At 38.9% G+C, this 22,082-nt stretch overlaps 1 long non-coding RNA gene across 1 annotated transcript; it reads left to right on the top strand.

Moving 5' to 3' along the window:
* The first annotated feature begins 13,568 nt into the window (after positions 1-13,568).
* On the top strand, positions 13,569-16,790 carry LOC131442738 (uncharacterized). The gene is made up of 3 exons (XR_009233306.1): positions 13,569-13,668; positions 14,657-14,769; positions 16,658-16,790. It is a non-coding gene; the product is annotated as an uncharacterized LOC131442738 (long non-coding RNA).
* Positions 16,791-22,082: the final 5,292 nt, after the last annotated feature.

Below are 22,082 nucleotides of genomic sequence, written 5' to 3'. Positions count from 1 at the left end.
TAGGGAGTTTCAATGCCGGGGTATTCCCTAAAATAGTTCAATGAGTCCATAGAAAAACAGTTCAGTATTTCAGGGGCAGGATGAGGCAGGAGGCTGGTCGACTCAGGGCCAAAAGCAGACAGGCTACTAGCCAACCAGCGTGCAGGCTGGAAGTGAACAGTTCCAGTTCATTAGGAGGCACTAAGGGGGTATATCACCTCCTTTTGTTTCTCCTCTGGGATTGCCACATTTACTGGGTCCATGTCCGGTCAGATCACTGTCAACAAACTGTAACTGGGGAACACATGCACACAATTCATCGTGAATCTGAGGACAAGTAACTAATGACAAAGAAAACAGGTTAGAACATGCAACATACTGACTGTTTAGAATACAGGCTTTATAATGTAACTGAGAAAATAGAATACAGAGTAGGGCTTGGCGATATGGACTAAAAGTCATATCTCAATATTTTTTAGCTGAATGGCGATACTCGATATATATCTCGATATCTCGTGATGTCATTGGGGTAATTAATTCAAAAATACAATACCGTTACAATTTTAACAGAAATAAAAACAGACTTAATAAAATTGGAACAAACATGACTAATGAAATAAAAATTGAATATGTGGATTGAATCTGTTCATTTAGGCCTTTAGTTTACATTAGTTTTCTTTGACTGTCACGTTTTGGTGTCCTCTGGTTCCATGTATCCAGGAAACTAAGAATGTGACGGAGGCAGTGCGGCACCACTGATAAAAAAATAAAAATGTGTGATCCCAGTAGGTCCCTTACCTTCTTTTGCCTAGCTAAAAATAAAAATGCCACTACTAAAAGGCCAGAAAATTAAGAGGTGATTACTGGAGTGCATCTGGTCTCTCAGTATTATTACATCACAACAGCACAACATAATTTTAAGAGCTACACTATTATAAGTATCAGTTGATCACGTGTCAACACTTACTTCAGTAAATAACATATTTTCATCTATTTTTAATCCATTTTCCTGGATTTGTGTCCCTTATCTCTGTTGTTGTCAGAGCATGGGGGATAATAAAGACCAGGTAAATATTTGTGGTTAAATGAGGAGAGCAGCGTCTCACACATATGGGGTCAGTGTCAGCCCAGTGTCACATGGCTGCAGGAGGTTGAGGAAAGGTCAGACACACAGGGAGCACCACTGCTTCTGGCTCCATGACCTATTCACACACTAACACACACACATACACACACACATGCACAACCATTATTTAGACCTCCATATGATTACTTTTCCACAAACATACAGTAGCCTAAACCTTGAAACCTGAACTAATGTTCAATTAAAATGACTCTCTCTGCATTTACACATGACAGGTACAAAGTTTTACTTCAGCAACTAGAATATATTCACACGCATGAATGTAGAAAATAAAAAAATATGAAATACTTGTCTGAGTATTACTGCAATTTCACTAGTAGGTTACCTTCAATGATCTGATCATATGTGGATAATGCTTAGTATGAGTATTCACACCTGGCATTAAAATAGATCCTAATGCTTCTCCTGTGGCCACACAAGATGGGATCTGACTTCGTCCACCCATTATTCAAATACACTGATGTTATGACTGTTAAAAGAACAAAATGTGTTTATGTATTTGACTATACAACCTGTATGTGCATATTCATACAGTGCATCTATGAGAAAGTACATTTTCTATCACGCATCTATCATGCCCGTTCATGCTTCCAGCACAGTCATCAGGAGCAATTTGGGATTAAGTGTCTTGGCAAGGGACAAATCTGCATGTAGAGTATCAGAGCCATGCAGGGACCGAAGCCACAAGCTTCAGGTTGAAAGAAGACCCAGTCACAGTTAGTGTCTGTGATGGAGAGAGTGAGAGAAACTTGAGCCAAAGCTGCTGTAACAACAAAAAATATTTTATTTATAATTGAACTGGTTAAAAAATTGATTGACAATTGTAAAATAAAATATCTTATACACAACTTAATTGTTATATAGGCCAACATTTAATTAATGTATAATTTAAAACAGGTTAGAACAGCTAACGTGGAGCAGCTTAGAGGGACTACACTATTTGTTTCTGTAGGGCTCCTAATTTGGCAGATAAACACCCTCTTTATCACCCAAGATTATATTGTTGCAGCTAGGCTTGTGGGTGTGGCAAGCACAGCCAGCAGCCTTAAAAAAGGATAAAGAGAATTGAATAAGTTGGGATAAAAATAATGCAGCATAAATCTTTTCTGTTCCTGACCAAATGATGTTTTTACCCAATATGAGTTTACACATTTCCTAAGTATACACATTTTGTTTGTTTGCGTGTCTGTGGTGACAGGAGCGAGAGAGGGAGGGAGAAAGAGAGAGAGAGTTAAACAAAGAGAAATGACCAGCAGAGCCTATAAAACATGATATCCACCATTTATGATGAAATAGTGAAAGCTCCGACCTGTGCATGCTTTGAATTCTTCTTGACAGGTTAATTATTTGAAGAGCTGAATTCTGGAGGAGAAAGGCCATTTAATTAGTAAAATAAAACAAAAATCCTCACATTCCTCACAATCTTTAAAAGCATAATATATTGGTTGAAATTGTTTAACTCAGTCTTGATTTGCCTAGTGTTTCACGCTAACCTGCCTCTCCATTCACAAACATGTATATGATTTGGGTGTAGCATACATCATCTGTTTACTTCTGGTCTCACTCATTATTACTCCAGTTTGGGAAGCAGTGCGAAATAGAAATGAGTAGACCTTTGATTTCCTATTAAGACTAACTGTATGAACCACATTATTAAATGTGTAATCACCATAGGTTCCTGGCCTGGCTTATGTCAAAAGCTATTTGGGTGATGAGTTTGAGAAATGTATTCCACTTTCAGAGCCAACATCAGTTCACACAGATACATGATACATGGAGTCCTTGGCAACACGCCCAAACACACTGGGCAAGAATCATCAGGTCTTGGACAGGGAAAAAGGTGCGCCGGCACGGGCGGTTGTTTGACTTGCTACGCTGGTCTCAGTCAGCTCTCCGACACGTCGTCCAAAATACTGCTGCTCGCCATCTCCAAGGAACAAAGAGAGCAGATCACTCCTGTTAATCCTGTCTTGCTGTTTATTTTAGGATTCACCTTTTTGGTTTTATTGTGGAGGCTAAGTCTGTTCTAGCCTATTTTGCCATTGGTTGATGTTCCATCCTTCTCTCCCTTTCCCCCATTTTATTTTTATTTTAAGATGTTATGTGGATGTGTTGTCTCTGTCTCTCATATCTCTTTGTTCCCTGTCTCCCCCCTTTCTGTCCCCCACCTCTGCTTTGTCAACAATTTTCCTCTCACCCCAATCGGTCAAGGCAGAGTATGGTTCTGTCAGTGATTTATTCCTATTGATCCATTGGGCGTCTTTCTTTCCTTGTGTTAATGGCAAGACAACCTGTACTATTTGATTAGGCTTAAGAAATTTGTAACGTTTAAACAAAAAAGTGCTATGTAAATAAAATGTATTATTATTATTCTTAGATGAGCTAGGCTTACTAGACCCTTCAGAGATAGTCTTCTTTTCTTGAGCCAATCCACTTTGTTAACAGAGCCTGTCTTCAGATGTGGGACATGGCACACAAGAAATGTTACACAGTTTCTGTTAACAAAGACCAAAGCCGAGGCAGAATTGTATCAAAACGACACCTTTAAATACAAATAATAACTGATCTGTAGTTGTATTCTTGTGTCTGATCAATCCAAAAAAAATAAGCAAAAGCATCACAGAGATGTTTGTAGAGGACAATCAGTTTCCCACAATATCAAGACACTCCTTATCTCCTAAGGTTGAGCAAATGACAAGATCGCTGAACAGTAGCCAAAAATATGACCTCCTTATTTAAACAGCATGTGGTCAGGAAGCAGTGTCTTCGGGGAGATGGTAGACTACGGCCTCAGTCTCCTCAGGTCCAGGGCTTTGTCCTTGATGGAGTCAGAGGAGTATATGAGGGACTTTGTTGTGGGACAGAGAATCAGCAGACATTTCTGTTCAGCCCTGCATACCTTTGTATATGCCAATAAGGTGACACCGTTTCTTTCTGAGATTCCCTTCTATTTAATGGTGTTATAGATTCAACATGACAACCAGCCCACAAAAGCTTTTGTGACAATGTAAAGTAATGAAATGATTTCCTTGAAGCGCTGCCAGTGCTCGGCACCAGCAGGATTGTTATCAGCCTCACGTTTGCGTCCGATATCGATCTGAATTTCTATAAAGTACACCCATGTCATTTGTGCAGCACATACACATTCAACACCAGTTTTTTTTAGTAATGACACTTTAATGCAGGCATTACATAACTTCATATTTTCATAATATTCTTTAAAATCCGATCCTGGGCTTCCACTGTAACTAGAATCGAGTTGTAGATGGGGCCTCACTTGTACGGAGGATGGGGAGAAAAAGCAAGACACTATTAAACAGATATTTATACAAAAAGCTCCAGGGGATGCACTTTCAGCCATTTTAAAAGCTAAATTATGCCATGTTGTAATTGGATTTAACAATGTGCATTCTTTTTTGTTTTGTTGCATACAACTATACAGTATAACCCTGCAGTCAGGACAGTTCCTTGGTAACGTTAGTGCAAATTTGAGTAAACAATATTTTTATAAAGATAGGAAAAACTAAACGACAAAAAAAGTGAAAAATAAATATATGACACACTGAAATAATAGTCGTTGCTATCATCAGCTGGTCCTCTTCTTCCATCCACCGATTTGACTGTCGGGTGTTGAGTTTTTAAATGGCGATGCAAATTGTTTGTTGACCCAGACTGGAAAGAAATATTATTTTGGCATATGTTAAATTTTGCTTTGCGGTTTTTTTTTCATCCGAAAAGTGCATCCAAATGCTGCGGCGCTTCCTGTGACAGCTGCAGTCTGACACTTACGCCACGTGAAATTTGCATATCAAATTGGCACCCCGCGTGTACTCTGCTGCGCTCCTCCCCTTCTTGTACATGCGCGCTGTCTGAGTGGAGTAGCAGGAGGAGCTTGTGTGTGCATGCTGTATGTGTGACAGCGATTTAAAAAGAAGAAAAAAAGAAGAACGCCTCTCAACTGTGACTCGGTTCCTATCGCTCATGATAAAGAGCCGTTTTATAGATTATAGATTTATAGCTTATAGATTTTTTGAATTGCTCAAAGGTCTGGGCAGCTGTCACATGTAAAAGGTTGTTCCACAGCTGAGGAGCTGCTACAGAAAAGGCAGATGGCACTATGATAACGGTCTAAGGGGTCAGGATGTGCAGTTAAAATAATTTCAGTTTTCTTTTTTCTTGTTAAAATGTTTAACTCCATCCATGTCTGTACGTATCTGAGACAGTCCAGCAGAGACAGAATGGAAGCCGAACTTTTTGTTTATATTAATTTCTTAAATAGACCCAAGGGGAACAGGTACAGTAAGAAAAGCATAGGCGAAAAGGCTGAGGAATATTGACCTAGAGGAAGAAAGGTTTCTGTTCAATAAATAGGACGTCAACCAACTGGGGGCTGTGCCCCTAATGCCTACACACAACTCAAGATGAGATTAAATGTTATGATCAAATGCAGCAGTCACGACTAAGAGTACCACGACAGCAATAAAAACCTTTAAGAGGGCTGTTTCTGTGCTGTGACGTGGTTTAAAAGCAGATTGGAATTTCTCAATACTACAAGATTGGACTGCAGTTGACCATGACACTTTATCTAAAATCTTAGAGCAGGGGTCTCAACCCCAAATGACCTGGGGACCAGTTTGTAGACCAGTTTCTAGTCAAGTATCTAGTCTGGTCAGAAAGGGGCCAGTCAGGTGAAAAATGTCCCAACACAAACTGTTTAGTAGGGGTATTCAATTATGATAATGCAATTAACAATATTGGTGATGATATGACAGCATTTTTAAAATAAAATTGTTAAAATAAATATTAAAAAGTGAGTGATTTTAGATTGCAAAATGAATCTATAAAAACAAAACAAAAACACAAATAACTCATTGTGAGCTTCCCCACTCACAGCTCGTTCAAAGGAAGGGAAAAAGCCTGGGTGGTGGTGGAAAATAATCTTTTAATTGAGTCCAACAGAAAAAGTCCACCAACCATACAGTAATAAAATGTTGTTGTCGCTCTCCTTCTCTGTCCTCGCTCCTGCTTCCTCCTTCCGGACCCAGCCTACTGCAAGAGACCAGAACCAGGTTACAAGTGTGCTTATATAGCTGACTGATTACCTGATTCTGTCCAGCTGTCTGATCACCGGCTGAGCCACTCCTCCCTCTCCTCCAGTAGCCGCCACTCTAACCATACCCCACTGCCACACTCATTATAACTTGATATTAAGTGGCGGGCCTCATGAAATCAATTGGAGGGCTGCAAGTTTGAGACCTCTGCCTTAGAAAGAAAACAGAGTTTAGAGATAGGTCTATAGTTGGATAAAACCAAGGAGTCATTATTTTTTTTGATGACTGGCTGAACTATAGCATGTTTGAAGGCAGCTGCACAACCAGACACCAAAGAAGAATTTATCAAGTGAACAACACAAGGCCCAATTGTATCAAAAGCATCTTTAAGGAGATGGAGTACTGTCTAGGGGCACCCACAGGTGTGGGTGTGCATCCAAGATGGATGCAAGTGCTTGAGTATTTTGGTAAAAAGTGATGGTGAGGGCACAAGTGCAGAGGAGTCACACGGGTTTCAAAGTGAGGTAAGAGTGTTAAAAAGTAACATGGTTTTTCCAACCTTAACAGTGCTAATATTCCACTAGACTATTTTTTGAAATCTCTAAAAAAAAAACTGGACCGCAAATGTTCTGTCTGAGAAGTAAATCACATCATTAAGCCATGGCTCTGGCTTCAAGCTTTTTATCTTAAATGGAGCCACAGAGTCATGGAAATTAGAACACAGATGTTATCACATCAGGACCAACATTCCAATTCAAAATTCACTGTTAATCTAGACAAAAAAAAAACAAGTCAAGTCCAGAGTGCGCACAGGATGTTTAAGTTTATAACTTGGTGGTGATATGTGACATAAATGATATAAATGATATAATGTTGAAGTGGTATATGAATGTATGTATTGAATGGTTGTTAAAGTGATAGTTCAGCTTTTCTGAAGTATAAGGTCGATACCAACACATTCAATAGTCTGTGCTGCATGAGCTGTGCACGCCCCCTGTATTTTGTTGTGGTGAAGCAAATAATGCATGTGCAACATTTTATGATTTAAAAAAAAATCGTGCAAATTTAAATATGATTTCTGCCTTTAATCTTAGTTTCATGATCTATTTTCACACATAAATATACATGGAGCAACATTTCCACATTCAGACTATTTTTGACTTGACGATGCTGAAATGCTGATAGATGCTTTTATTACAAGCTGTTTAGATGACTGCAACTCTTTTTTACAGATCCCAATGAAGTACATCAAATCAGAACACTGCAGTGAGTATTTCACGCAGACAAAAAGAGATCACATTATCTCTCTGCTTGCATCACTGCACTGGCTACCCATATGTTAGTATTGAAATTTGAAATAAAATTAAGCATTGCATCAGCCTCTCGTTGTACTCTACAGGACCCTCACATCTTCAACTGCCTCTTTCAGAAGATCCTGAAGTGTCCCATAAGAAATCTGTTGAGGCTATACCTTCTGTGGTTGTAAAATATGGAACATCTGTCAACATCCTTGGAGAACCCAAGCAAGGTTATAACACTGCTCACAACCCAGCACCGATGAGCGCATGTGCATTTAAATACTCTAAATAAGCGGACATAGAATGTGGTTTATGTTTTTTGCCTGGGCCTTATTTGATGTGCTTAAAACACTTTTGAATGTATGTTCCTGCTCATTGCAATACAATTTGTGATCTCCTTATCACACCATCTAAAAGTACCGCATACAACCCAACTTAGCCCCAACTCTACCTTTAAAACTCATTGTTTGAGTCATTGTATTACCATCATCATATAGCACCTATTGGCATACATAAATTTATGAATGTAATAATTAACTCTTACACATTTATTCAACTTTTTGTTAAATTAACATTTCTCTAACACTCTATTTTGTAAAACTGACATCATTTGCCTCCATCGTATCCTCTTCTTGTGTCTTATCTTACACCCACTGTCCTCATTTCCTCCTTCACTGTGGTCTTCCTCTTTTCCTCCTGCCCAACAGCGTCATCTTTGACATCCTTTGTCCAACATAATCACTGTCCCTCCTCTGCAAAATTTGTAAAACTGGCTATAATTAAATTATACAATTTCAGAATTCAAACAATGCTACACAACTGAATTGAATAATATATCATCTTATCTAGCTGTGTTTTTTTCATAATTTCATGAGACAAACTGACAAAAATCAAAAAATCAAAGACAAAGAGTAGGTCAGAATATGATGAAATAAATAAAACATGCTGACTTTTGTTGGAATGTTTAATTGCATTATAACCTGTTTTTATCTGACCCTGCATATTGCACAAATATGCACCATGTTACTAATTGTGCCATTATCACAGTACAGTAATACTTTTGGTATGAACCTGGGTGAAGATGCATACAACATAACTTTTCTTCAGACAAACCTGGCTCCAACCTGGAGGAAGTACAATCGTTTTGATGATTCTGTCCCCAAAGAGGAATAAATGCCATCACATGTCTTGTCACAAAACACATCAAAGGCTGTAGATATGCCCGGAGATCAGTGGTCCGAGGCCTTCACCAAATGGTGCTGTCCAATAACTGATGAAATGCGAGCACATAACAGAAGCGCCGCTATTCCCCAATGCCACCTATGATATCAGGGAATTTCCTACTTTCCCAGTGCAATTACGGTGCAACCTGAGATCAATCCAGCTGGAGAATGGAGGGTGTATATTTCCAGTGTTTCATGGCCCTCTGTATCTGAAGCTACATGTTCCGGTGTGTCTTTTGAAGTGAGGATGATTGAATTATCACCAGGCACAGTTACTCTCAGGGCGAAGGAGCGTAGGCCGTCGTGTCCCGTCTGACTCCAATAGCTTGATAGGAAATGTGATTGTGTTTCCCATCGCTGTGGTACACACTGCACATGTTGAGTAAATACACACACAGCTCAGACACAAGTGGTTACAAACTGCTTTTTTATGTATCCCTTGTCCCTTGGGATTGGTTCAGTGGTCATATCTGAGTCGCCACAATCATGCGCCTATTGTTGCTATGTTTGCCGCCAGCTTTTTCTGAGGAATAACCGATGAGTTATGACCTTGTCCGCCGCAGTCTGCATTTCCTCCCAGAAAATTCATCCCTTTCCGTCTTTGTTTGTCTCGTCCCGCCATCGCCTCGAGGTTGCAAATCAAATGTCGTCAATTTGTCAACCCCAAAGCATAAAGAGCGCACAATCAAAAGCTGTTTCGCTAATGCTTGGCGTTAAGTAGTGGGAGGAGGTGGGGGAAAAAGGCAGGGGTAATTATATACATTTAAACAGAGGTTTGGCTCGTGTTTTCACCAGCAGCTGCTCGCCGGTGACAGGCTGCATTTAAGGCCGGAGATCTGGTGGAACAAAAGAAAAAAAGCACATCATTATACTTTCCTGTGAACTGCAGACAAGTGGTCAGGCAGGCACAGTCAGTGTGCAGCACAACAGAAGCACAAGATTTGGATTCTTTTCCTCTTCGCAGAGGAAGCCATGGCCTATTGTTCACAATCCTGAGATGTGTTTTGACAGCTTTTTGCTGTTGGAAGCAAACCAGAGGTCCACCACTTTGTTTGCTGTGAGGTCAGAGCTGCATACATACAGTGTGAAAATAACAAAAGCTAAATGGAGATATTGCTGGTTTTTTTGTTTTTGTTTTTTTAACTCTGTGACATTGTTCTCCTCTTTTTTGTCCCATCCTTCCTCACTGTATTTGTGAGTGTGCATGGACACATTTTTGTTACTGGGTAGATCCAGATCCAGGTCCAGATTAAGCTTAAGTGCAGCAGGACAACAGTGACACGACACATCTACTGACAGACAAGCTGTACAAAACTGAGAATGCATGGCATTTCATTATTTACATTCCCACAACATTTGCTCTGACGCAAAATTAAATGATCCGACTGTGGTGTGTAAACACATGCATCAAGCGTTCAGTCAGAATAGACTATTTTGACATGTCTTCTTCTCCTTCTCCACAAGCAGAAAAAGCTTCACTTTCGCTTCTGTAGTGAACAAACGCTGCGCATGTCTGCTCCTCCCCTCGCTGTCTGCTATCCCCCGTGTCTGTGACTTTGGTTTCTGTTCATTATTCTTTTTTGGAACGAAAATCCAGCAGTAACAAAACAGAAACACATCACGTGGATCGGACATTTCCCTGGGGAGTTCATGGTCTCAATCATTATTTTCAAGTCTTCTTATTACCGTATAGCATGGCATGTATTGAGGTGTACACACCAACCAAAGGGTGATGTCATTATACACTTGTGCTAGTTACAGCGTTCGACTAGGTGCACTTGTTTGCAATCTGACATTTGCCAAAAACATAAAAAAATAAAAGCTGTGGCTAAAAAAACTTTAGAAATAAATACTTTCAAAATTGTTGACAGGACTGGAAAAAGGTCAGTTATTGTGTGTGATTATAAAATAATGATCCAGGCTGTCACTAAATGTGACAAGGTCTGTGCTGTATGGGACCCTAAAACACAGTGTATTAACTTGTTTTTTTTATTTACATTTTGTGTTTTTAGATACATTCTATGTTAAAATAATTTTTTGGGGTGGGGTTAATCCTTAAATACCTTATAACTGTTATTTCAGAAGGTGCTGATTTAGGGGAAATAGTTGGTTTATCTGAAAACAAATAATCAGCCCTATTCCCTCTTAACATTATGATTGTGAAGTTGTGCAAAAAGAGAGTATGTCTGTAGGATGTGAACTTATCTTTATCATATAATATTAACATCCGTTAACCAGTCTACTGGTTGATTAGCCAGAACAATGTAGCATGGAATGTATTATAATTCATTTTATTGATGATTAAATATCAAACTATTGCACAAAGTACAATGTTGTGACCTCTTTCAGGGTTTTCCTCGGTCAGTAGTGACCTGCATGTGGAGGAATGGATGACAATCCTGGAGTCCCTGGTAGTCAAGAAGTGTAATGACTCAACTCTTATTTGAATTTACTCTGAAAAGGTCCATGAATGTAAATCTCAACACTCCTCCATACTTTCTTTAATATACTTCTCAACATTTAAATTGTGTAACTCAGAGACCATTATTATACATATGCATGAGGATTCTTACACAGAACCATTTTGCTCAGTGCATCTGGTGGTTCCATTCTGTTCTTTTATCCTCCATTGTGACCCACATTCGTTAAGACCTTGTTACAGTGAAACTATGAAGGAGTTTTTAGTAAGCCTGCTCTGATTTTTCCTCCTTACCTTTCTTTTAGTTGAAGGATGATGCATGATGTATTGTCTAGAGTCTACATATAAGTTGGATTTCAAAATGCTCATTTATCTTTACCACCACACACCAAATAACACAACCTAAAGCATGAAATGGCTAGTATGAGGTACATTGAATCTTCCCTTTGCATCTCATTGACTGGGTTCCCCTCTTGCTTACAGATGCAGCTTGAAACAGAAGAAGAGACGCCACTTGTGACGAGAATGAGTAAGCTGAAGTGTAGATGCATTCGAGGAGAGCCAAATAAACTCTATGGCCTCTCAATGCATATTAATGTGACTCCTCTTCCTTCAGATTTCAGTCATGTTATCCATGTCTATTGCCATTTGATCCTGGTGGGAGGAGGGCAAACAGACAGTGCGTCACTAACACAGTCACACATTAAATACAGTTTATTCTATTGTTTCTGATCTATTAGTCTGTTTATCTGAGTAAAATAAACCAGTGAGTAGTTAAATTGGTTCTTTATATACTTTGAAATGTGAAAAACAATTTTTTATGATGGGCATTTGTAAATGATGCATGATGACCTTTGACCTGAAAGGAAGTATGTTTGAGTTTGTGGGGCTTATGGATTATAATTGTGCATATTTACTGTATATACTGTGACAACCACGCAGGTTCCCATCGATTGAAGTATGGCGTTTTTTTGCAGCAGCAGCAGCACCCATCTCCTGGCTCGCGTCATCTGGGTCCTCCAGTACTGGCTGCTGCGCAGTTAACAGGCGGGACTTCACATACTGTTGTACATTTGTCCTTTGGTCAGCGGCAGCATCTGCAACTGATTGAATTTCAGCCACAGGAATGTTGCGGCTTTGTGGAGTGGTGCGCAAAACCGGTGCGTATGCCGTTGATGCACAGCTGCGTTCTGTGCAGCATCATTGGCATTTTGCTGGCAGTGATATCTGAGTCGTTCTGCCCATAGCAGCACAAGATGCAGAATGGGATATTTGTCCCCCTCCAGGTCATCATAATAGGGCTCCAAAAATGACACTAACATGCCCAAAGTGGGTTAAGCACGCAGCAGCGTCAGGTCTGCCCCTCTCCATCAAGCAGGCAACCGGATTTACTCTTCACCACACGTGAACAGCGATGATTCACAACAAACAACATATAATTTACAACCTGCAAGAAATATATTTTTTAAGCAGAAAAAAGGAAACCCGAGGCCCGAACCCACGGGTCTGGTCGGGTTTGTCGGGCTGGCCGGACCAGTTGAGAACTCCAACGCAGGTAAAAGAGTGGAGGTGAGAGGGAGGAGTTGCTCTGTTGTCCTGCTCAGCTGATTGGCCTTGATTGATAAACACATCTGGGGCCTGTTGCACAAACCAGGCTATGTTACTTATCATGGCTGAACTTAGCATCAAGTCGGTTGTACGAAAGCAATGGCGCATAAGTTACCATGGCGATCTATTCTTTGCAGTTATGTATGTATGCAGATGTATTGATTAATTATCCGGTGATAGTATCCAAAATTAAGCATCACACAGCACCGAGCCGTGAACTCGTCACAGATGATCTGCAGATTTTTGATAAAAAGTTCAGGACAAATGTAGAAAGATCTTATCGTTTGAATGGCCATAATTGTGGAGGAGGGCTGGAACTACCAGCAATCGGTAAAAACCCACAGAACAACACAGGAAGCGTCAAGGTCCGACAGGAAGAATGAGAAACTGCCAAAATCAAAGGCCTTTTTGTCGACTTTGAGGGCATTTTTTCCTACAAGTGTCCCTGTACCGTCAAAGTAAAAATATCTAATGAAAATCCTTTCTGTTAGGATCTGGAAGGATAGCACTTGGAAGGAGTCAAGTTTTGTCTTTGTAGGACCTTCTTTGGAAGCATCCTCAATTTTAAGAAAGTGATTTTCAACTGCAGAGCTGCACATATTCAAAGTGTATCTTCTTGCCGACTGGATAACCTAATTTAGTAATAAACATTTGTCTTTATTTAAGAGCGAGGAAGTGAGATCCAGTCACAAGTGAAACATGTGAGCTGATGTACTGCCCACTTGTGACCTAATCAACCAAGAAGTGTGGTGAGGCCAGATATGAACAGGGCCTAGGAGAGTAAGGATGAGTGCACAGTTAGGATGTCTGGGTATCAAAGGACAAATAAATGTAACCAAAGGACATGTTGAGGGCAGACAGAGTGAGAGTAGAGAAAAGAATGGGTAAAAGAGAGAACAATTGAAAGGTCTGCAGGAGTTGAAGGATTGAGAGGTTGCAATAAAAAGTAAGTGGAGTAAAAGTGGTCCTCTAGGGAGACAGGGATATACAGAGTGTGAAAGGGAATGAAGGAGAGAGATGGGCTGAAGGAGCAGGGTGGTGAAGAGAGAGCGACAGGGCCCAGGAGATGCTATCTAAAAGCATAAGTGGGCCCACTGAAGAGAGCAAGGGAGAGACAGAAAGACCGTGAGAGAGGGGCGAAGTGAGAGGGTGAGCGACACGGAGAGTCGTGCAATGACACTAAAGAGATTAGGGACTTCCTCGCTGGATAGTCTTGTAACCCTCACAACAGTCAAGCTCTGTCGAGCAGAGCAGCCATTTTCTCCACCATATGACACCTTTGACAGATGCCACTAAAACAAGCACAAACATCACTGTTTACAGCTTGTTTTGTCTGTGTCAACGGTGGAGAAAGTTAAATTATTGTTTACTGTCAAACACATCACATCTGTCAAAGCTAACGTGTGCTCAGTAGGTAATTAAATGCCTGAAAAACTACAAAGGGGAACACGTACCTGTTAATATATGGACAGTTTGGGGATAATGACAGTGTCTCAGTGGTATTCGGTATTTGCCAAAGTCATTGTGTGAAGCTCCAAAGTGAGTCCCTACTGTGGTGGTTTTATCTGCCCTGAAAGTACAGAGCAGGCACTTCAGTTTGTTGTTTGCACAATAGTATACTGTACATACAAGACAACCCAGTCTCCATACAATACTTTGTAACCAATTTACATAGACAACCACATTAATATATGGTTCATGTTAACATTAATATTAATCTATGTTTTGTGGCAGGGTGAAAACTAGGGTGAAAATACTTGTTTGGTTAGGTTTAGTCTATAGAGTATACAGTATATGTAGTCTTCTGGTTGGCAGGGTGTCTAAGGGCAGAGTCTCCGCATCATCGTGTGTGCTGTGCACCGTGTGACATGAAATTTTGTCACCCACCCATTTTCACGTTGGTTTCACATGTGCATGCTTGTTTTGGTACAAAGAGACAACGAAGATGGTGACCATAGAACCCCGCTTGATGTTTTATGAGGAAGTCCATCAGTGCCCACACAACACTCAAAGAATACAGGAATGGAATATGAGGCCGAGTACACAGGTGTGTGTAATGGAAATTTACAGAACGCTTTATCAATGCTGTATTCACATCAAAATGCTAGTTTAATGCTTACATGTACTGAACGCGGATCATTTCTGTAGAAGCAGGAAATATTTGCATCCATAACTTTTAAGACGAGACATACATTGTAGACATAGGAAGTCTGGTACTACGCAAATCAAAAGAAAAGCAGAACATTGCAGGTTACAAGAAAACATCTGACTTAGTGATCACATGTTTATACTGCTTAAATACCCCCTAACCCTCGTTTGGGGCGTTCTCATGTTCTAACAAAACAAATGAAACACACAAAGAATAACTTGTCTTCAGTTCTTTATTTTCTGATTAACCATCAATAGCAAAAAAAAATTGCCATCACACATGAAACACCAGATGACACAGACCCTTCTATGAATGGAACGGCAGTTTTCAGTTTCAAAAACTGATATGGCAGTAGTAGTTAATTTTGGACCTGCAAGGCGATCTTTAAATTGGTATAATGAATTTCTTCTGTAAAAATAGGAGGGACCAAATGGCCTTTATGGAGCTGACAGGACTTTTGCTCAGGACTCATAAGCCTTCATTTTATCAAGCCTGCAGCTAAGATAACCTAGACTCAGCAGTAACAAGACAGTGGGGAGGATACAGGTACTTTTCTTCAAAGCTTGTGTTATATTGCGTCATAATAAGCTTATGTGACCAGCCACGAGAAAACCAGCAATAAGTCGGTCCAGCACAAATCGAAAAATCGAGAAAAAAATCTGAGATTTTTGTTACAGAATATGCAAGTTGAAATTTCGAAGAAGCCACAGAATGATTCAAATCACATTGTTGTGGGTTAAAACTAGGTCGATCCGATCTGATCACGTGATCGGAAATCGGGGGCCGATCACGCTGGTTTCAGAATCAATCGGACGTTACATCCCGATCAGGGATAGGATATATATGTATTCTCATTATTTTATTATCAGATCTATAATATTTCAAAAGAATTTGGAAAAATAACAGTATTTACTATCCTTATGTGGTGGCACAGCGTCGGACCATCTCAACTCCACACAGAAACAACGCATGCAACATGACATCACAACACGAAAGCAGCTTGAAGCTGGGTGCGCAAATATGTCTGTGGTGTGACAGAATTTTAAAGTGGATGACAAAAACCTTGTGATTGTAAACTGTGAGATCTGCAAACTTCAGGTGGCAAGGACATTTTTGGGTTGCTCTGCTCTCCATGATGTTGTAATGTTGTGATGTAACGTGCCTTGAGATAATGTATGTTATGATTTGGCACTATACAAGTAACATTGAATTGAATTGAATTTATGTTCAATCAGATTATCGTATTATAAACTGTAATGTGATTATCTGCTATCAATATGAATAACAAACCAACCTGATGTGCTTGAATAATGTGTGAAGGACACAGCTTTGGGTATGAGGTATTGACCATGATGCTAATGATTTAGCAACTAAATAAGAGTTAGCACATCATCATCATTCAGCTCATTCAGCAACAGACTGATCCATTCACACTACACCACAGAGCCACTTAAATGTGTTTTATTTTATTTGATATAAGTAATTTATCATTGATCCCTCTAACTCTTAAATATATTACCTTTCTTGTTTTTTGTTGTTTTGAAATTTATGTTAATATTTAATTTTATTTTTCTCTGGGAACGTCCTGGGACCTCTTCATAGAACCCTCAGAGTCCCTTGACAGTTAGATCAGTAATTTCTGATCTAACTGTAGAGATTTCCGATCCGTCTATGCTTTAATGTTGTTGTCATGTCCCGTTCTGCCATTTAAGTTATGTTGTTTGTTTTTTTTATTCATTCATTGGTTCCTGATTTATTTTGGTACTCATGCGTTGTCTCATTTCAGATCCACTTCCTGTCAAGTTTCCCTCCTGTGTGATGACTGGCCCCGCCCTAATGTGTTGCACCTGTTTCTCATTTCAGTATTTAGTCTCTGTCGTCCCCTCCTTCAATGCCAGATTGTCTTTGCCCTCGTGTAAGGGTTAAAAATATTACTTAGATTTACTCATTACTCATGTTTTGTTTTAACATATTTGAGAGATTTCAAATCAACTCAATATTTTTAAGTGTAAACATTTTTTACCAATGGAATTAAGTATTATGCAGTATTATTTTTGGCGATTGGTCCAAGTAGTACCCCGCCAATCACCCTATGTCAGCTGAGATTGGCACAGCACCTTCCTCAACCCTCATGTGGAGAATAGAATAGAATGTTATCCCTCAATATACAGGTAGTTCTCAAAAAGTTGGTGACCCCCTAGTCTTGTGCTAAAAACTAAGTATAAGCCAAAAAAGTGTTCATTTCAGCTGCAAATGTGATTGAGATTTCATCTGCGAGACAAACGAGACAATGAAATATTGTAGGTTTTGTTCTGACCATGGCTATCACTGTTCCTATTACTTTCAAATAATATCTGTATTATGATGAATTTACTGTCTGCCTTTAGATGAAGCAGATATCCTTGGTCTGTTTGTCTTGTAAGGAGCCATAAATCAATGGTACAGTGTACTCGGAGTAAAAATGCCATGAAGCTCCATTTTAGATGTTTTGCCCTCCTTTTAACCCCGCATCTTTAAAACCTCTAAGGAGTTGGTGGCCTTAGGTAAAAGAAAAAAAAAATGCTGTGATGGCCCTCTACTTCAAACAAAACACACACACTGTAAATGCAGACCGCACCACTCAAGTTGATGCATTTCTGTGCCGAAGTTTGATGGCCATCAGCTCAGTTTTAGGTGAAGCACACGGATGATTTCATGAGATTGCTGATTTCATGAGACGTCGTAACTTTTAAATATAAACAAATGACCGTAACATTCAATTCATTGTGAAACGAGTTCATACAAGATTGATTGAGATTTGGCCTGGCTAACACTAGACTGCATCTCAATCTCATTTGAGATTGAATACAAGTCCATTTTCAGATCAATATATAAATGTTATAGTTTCTGTTCACAAAACAAACAAAATAACAACCTTAATCTTACACACCACAACTTTAAATAATAACTAAACACATGAGACAACAGAATCAAGTATTTATACGTATATTCGTTTCACAAACAGCCATAATTGATCTTTGAATATGGCCTTTGCACAAAATGGTAGAGAATTGCATGCCTCATGAATAAATTGTGAATCTATTCAAATTAATGCAAAGCAACTTTTAAAACCTTTTGACTGAAACTCAACTGCCTGTAACACTGTTTGAGCAGCACACAGTTCAGCCATTCAGTCTGAGGCAGATCTGGTCAGGTCCGCAGATAAGAAAAGGCCCATTGACCAAAATCAATTAGTTTGTTATGACTGAACATGAATGTTAATGCCTTTGAATTGGCATACATGTCTCTAGATAAACGCATTGTGCTTCGCTTACCATTCACTTTGTTTTATTTCCGTAATTTTAAAGTGTAACTCAACCCCTAAACCACTTTTCCAGGTGAAAACCAGTGTATATAATCATAATGTTTTCTGAAATTGTGTCTGCCAATTATGAACACTGGACATGAATGAGCCAACAAGGTTAATGTAGCTGGAATGCAAATGCAACATTTGGCTGGACGTGAGTTTGAATGCTGTTCAACAAATCATACTGACAGTGAAACCGTTATTTTTTTACTGAAAGTGTACAAATATTTGTCTGAACCTGAACTATAAATCCATTCAGTAAGTCATTCTCACACAAATATGTATGTAGACCCACACCCCAGTATTTTATCTTTTTAGTTTTTTTCAGGGTGCAATTATGGCTAATGTGTTTGCATGAGCTAAAAGCTAGTCTGTCCATTATTGCATTTGAGAGCCATCAGCAGGTTTCTGTTATTTGGTTATTTTCATATACAGTAAATGGTGTCTCTTTTTTCCGTAACAGCTTTTGAATATATAAGCGTTGAGCAATAACATCTGCTGTTCAACATCATTATCATAATTTGACAAGCAAACTTTTGCCCATTCAGCTGGCGTAGTGAGTGTTAGGCTACCCAGTATTTTCTTTGAATATAATCACCAAATTATTTACTGCCCTGTCACCTCAACCCCAGCTGAGTGTGAATGTGGAGACAGAGGAAGGTCAAGTCTGTCAACGTTCAAGAACATGTTCTTTCTACTGCTGTCATCTCAATGTCAGTTTTGTCTCTGCCCCTCTTTCTTTCCTGTACTTACACATGCTCCCAATTTTGTGCGTTTTTCATGTGCAGCACTCTCAGTTGCTTTAATATGCTGTTTGTTTGTGTCTGCATGCATTCCTATAGTCATGGTTAAGGTTTTTGAAGTGTGATCGCTTACGGTTTGACATAGACCCCATTCAGACCTGCCAAACACAGATTTGATTCTGCCTCTTCACCTGCCAATAGCTGAACATATGCACCATATTTTTACACTAATCAGTGCTTATTTGTAGCAGCTGTTACAACACTGATGATCACATGATTTATTTTGTCTAATTGTCAAAATATCATTAAATGTTAGAGTGCAAGTAGAGCTTGAGCTTCTCAGGCTGTTGTATCCCTTCTCGCCTTGTCTGTGTCTGTACAGACTCATTCAAAACATAATTCAGAAACAGACACAACGATGGTGTGTACTTGAAATTAGTGCTGGGAAAAACGGATCCAATTCCACATTGTCAAAAGAAATACAATCTAATACTACATGCTATCAACAGTCATTTGTACTATCCACATGAGATTGGGTCATAAAGCCATGGCCTTAATACGTTCACCTAAGAAAATCTACATCTGCATGTCTTAATATATTTGATTGTGGATATTTGTTTTATCTCAGCCTTTTCCAAGAGGAAACCGACACAAATCAGTGATAATAATTTCTACGAGTGAGTGTGTATTACTGTATATTGAGGTTAAAAAGAGTGAATATTACAAGCTATTGTAATTGTGCGGTTCTGAATACACTAAAGTTATTAAAGTGTATCCTCTCGGGAAAATTGACCACGATCCAAAAACTGTTGCAACTGCCAATGTGAATGCTGCGTTGATCGGACCAATATTTTCCAAAAATATTTCAAATGTGAGAGTAATTCAGACAAAAAAAAAAATGCAACTGGTGTGCAAAGGCCTGTACTCTAACAAGCCGTGTTGTCATTGAAACTTTTCACTCTGGAACAAATAGCTATCCCACTAGTATGGGTAAAAAGCCATACATTGGTATGTTAGCATTTAGCTCATTTAGCCTCATGAGCACAACCAAAATGCCACAAATGATCTTGAGCCAGAACAGTTTGAACCTAACATTTTTCCCATGTGTGCTGCGGCAACACCGACTGTTTCTGGATATTTGAATATTTGATGCCATGGGCTCATTATCACAGCCACAGTTACAGAACAATGTTTCTGCCCAATATGACAGTGTTCATCATTGTGTCAAACAGAAATGAGTCTCTCGTTTCAAGGGTTGATGGTTTGGGGTGCAGAGATATGCTGTGTGCCATTATTAAGAGTTAAGTGTTTGTGGCCTAAAATTTTATTTCCTCTTAACATTGAGGCCATTTGTCAGACTTGTTTACACAATTCCCTTTTGGCCAGAACACTTTGCTTGGATTCATTTGACTTTATATAATATACATACATATGTATATGTACATGTGTATATATATATATATATATATATATATATTTGTTTACATTATAACTTTTGCAAAATAAAGCCTCTTTAAAGGTTTGAAGTGTTGGACTCTGCAGCCATGTCTATTGAGTTTGGCACATACAATATACATATAGACTAGACAAAATGCTCTGAGTGATGTTTTTTTTTTTAATTAGCATGCAGAAGGAGATAAAGTCCTTAGTCAGAGAGACAGATCAAAGAGAAATATCAAATGTAGTGCTTCCCAAATTGTGGTACTGCAGGTGGGTCTCAGACAACTAACTAAGTTTACCAATGAATCAAAACATACATGTTTTTGTTTTTTTAAAAGCTAAAATTAGATAAAAGATCACTGCACCAAATAAAAGCTTCATCACAATTGGTTTAAATGTCGTGTTAAATGTTCATTGGGTATTGAGATTGAAAAGACAAATCTGTTCTGCTAGATTGTTGCTAATACACAAATCTGTGCAGGGGCCCTTCTCCTCTGAAGTTCGGAAACCTACTTCTTTACAGCTTTTGTTGTGGCTGACATTTTTTAAACCCCATTTGTAATCCTTCTCCATTTACTTTAATATTTGATTCAGAGTGAGGTGATATTATGGAGGAGTCAATCTATGTGGCTGAGTTTTTGCTGTGCAATGATCAGGACTGAGTGTAAACTGAGATTATATTGGAAATGGTTTAGTCTTCGGTATCATGATGACAGTGTGCATTTCTGCAAACCACAAATACATGTGAGCTCACCTCTGAACCAAACTTATATTACTTATGTACATGTCTCCACATACAGCATAGGATTTTAAGTGGTTGTTAACTTGGCTTGTGCAATTCTAGCAGATCCATTGCATTCTCTGTGGTCTGAATATAAACCTGAACCTTTATACTTAGTATTAAAATAAAGTCAATCTTGTTCCATAGGCATACATTTGTACTGAAAGTGATGTTTCAGCTGTCTGGCCTTCTTCAAGACTGGGAACATTGTGACTCTGGCACTCTTCATAATGTCGGCAATGCCAATTGGGAGGGTGCAATCGACCAGGGGTAATTTGACAGTTACATATTGTACATAGAAACAGAATATACCAATAGAAAAATAAAAGGTGTCAAATGGATGAACAGCACAGAGGCAGAAAATACATTACAGAGACAATATTATAATACAATCATTGGGTTTAAAATACAATAAAAACAGTAAAGCTGTGATTTAAAAACAATACAAAATTAAAAAAAATACAAACAAGCAGGCAAAGTATAGGGATATAACAAAAAGTTGGAATTAAAATATAATACAAAGTAAAAGTGTTATTTCTAAACAATAAACCTAAGCAGGTAAAATAACTTAATATTTGGTAAAGATGCAGTAAACATTTGCAGCAACGTTTCTTGATTTAAATGTGCTGACAGTGTGTGGACACCTCAGAGGTTTAGGGAGTTTGTACCACAACAAGTGAGGAGCATAGAAACTAAATGCCCCTTCACCCTGCTTGGTGTTAAAGGAATACTTCACTGATTTGCATTTAGCTTTGTATTACCAGAATGGGGTAGTATTTTTGAAGATTTGTGCTTCCCAACCTCAGTTTCCCCCGAGTGAGAAATATCTTCATTCTTTTTTTTTGTTACGTGCCCACCAGTGACACTTATATATACATGTATAGTGGCTGAGATCAGTTTT

The sequence above is a fragment of the Solea solea genome, chromosome 2 (assembly GCF_958295425.1).
Source record: "Solea solea chromosome 2, fSolSol10.1, whole genome shotgun sequence".
Classification (NCBI taxonomy): Eukaryota; Metazoa; Chordata; class Actinopteri; order Pleuronectiformes; family Soleidae; genus Solea; species Solea solea.
This window is presented reverse-complemented; position numbering and strand designations above follow the sequence as displayed.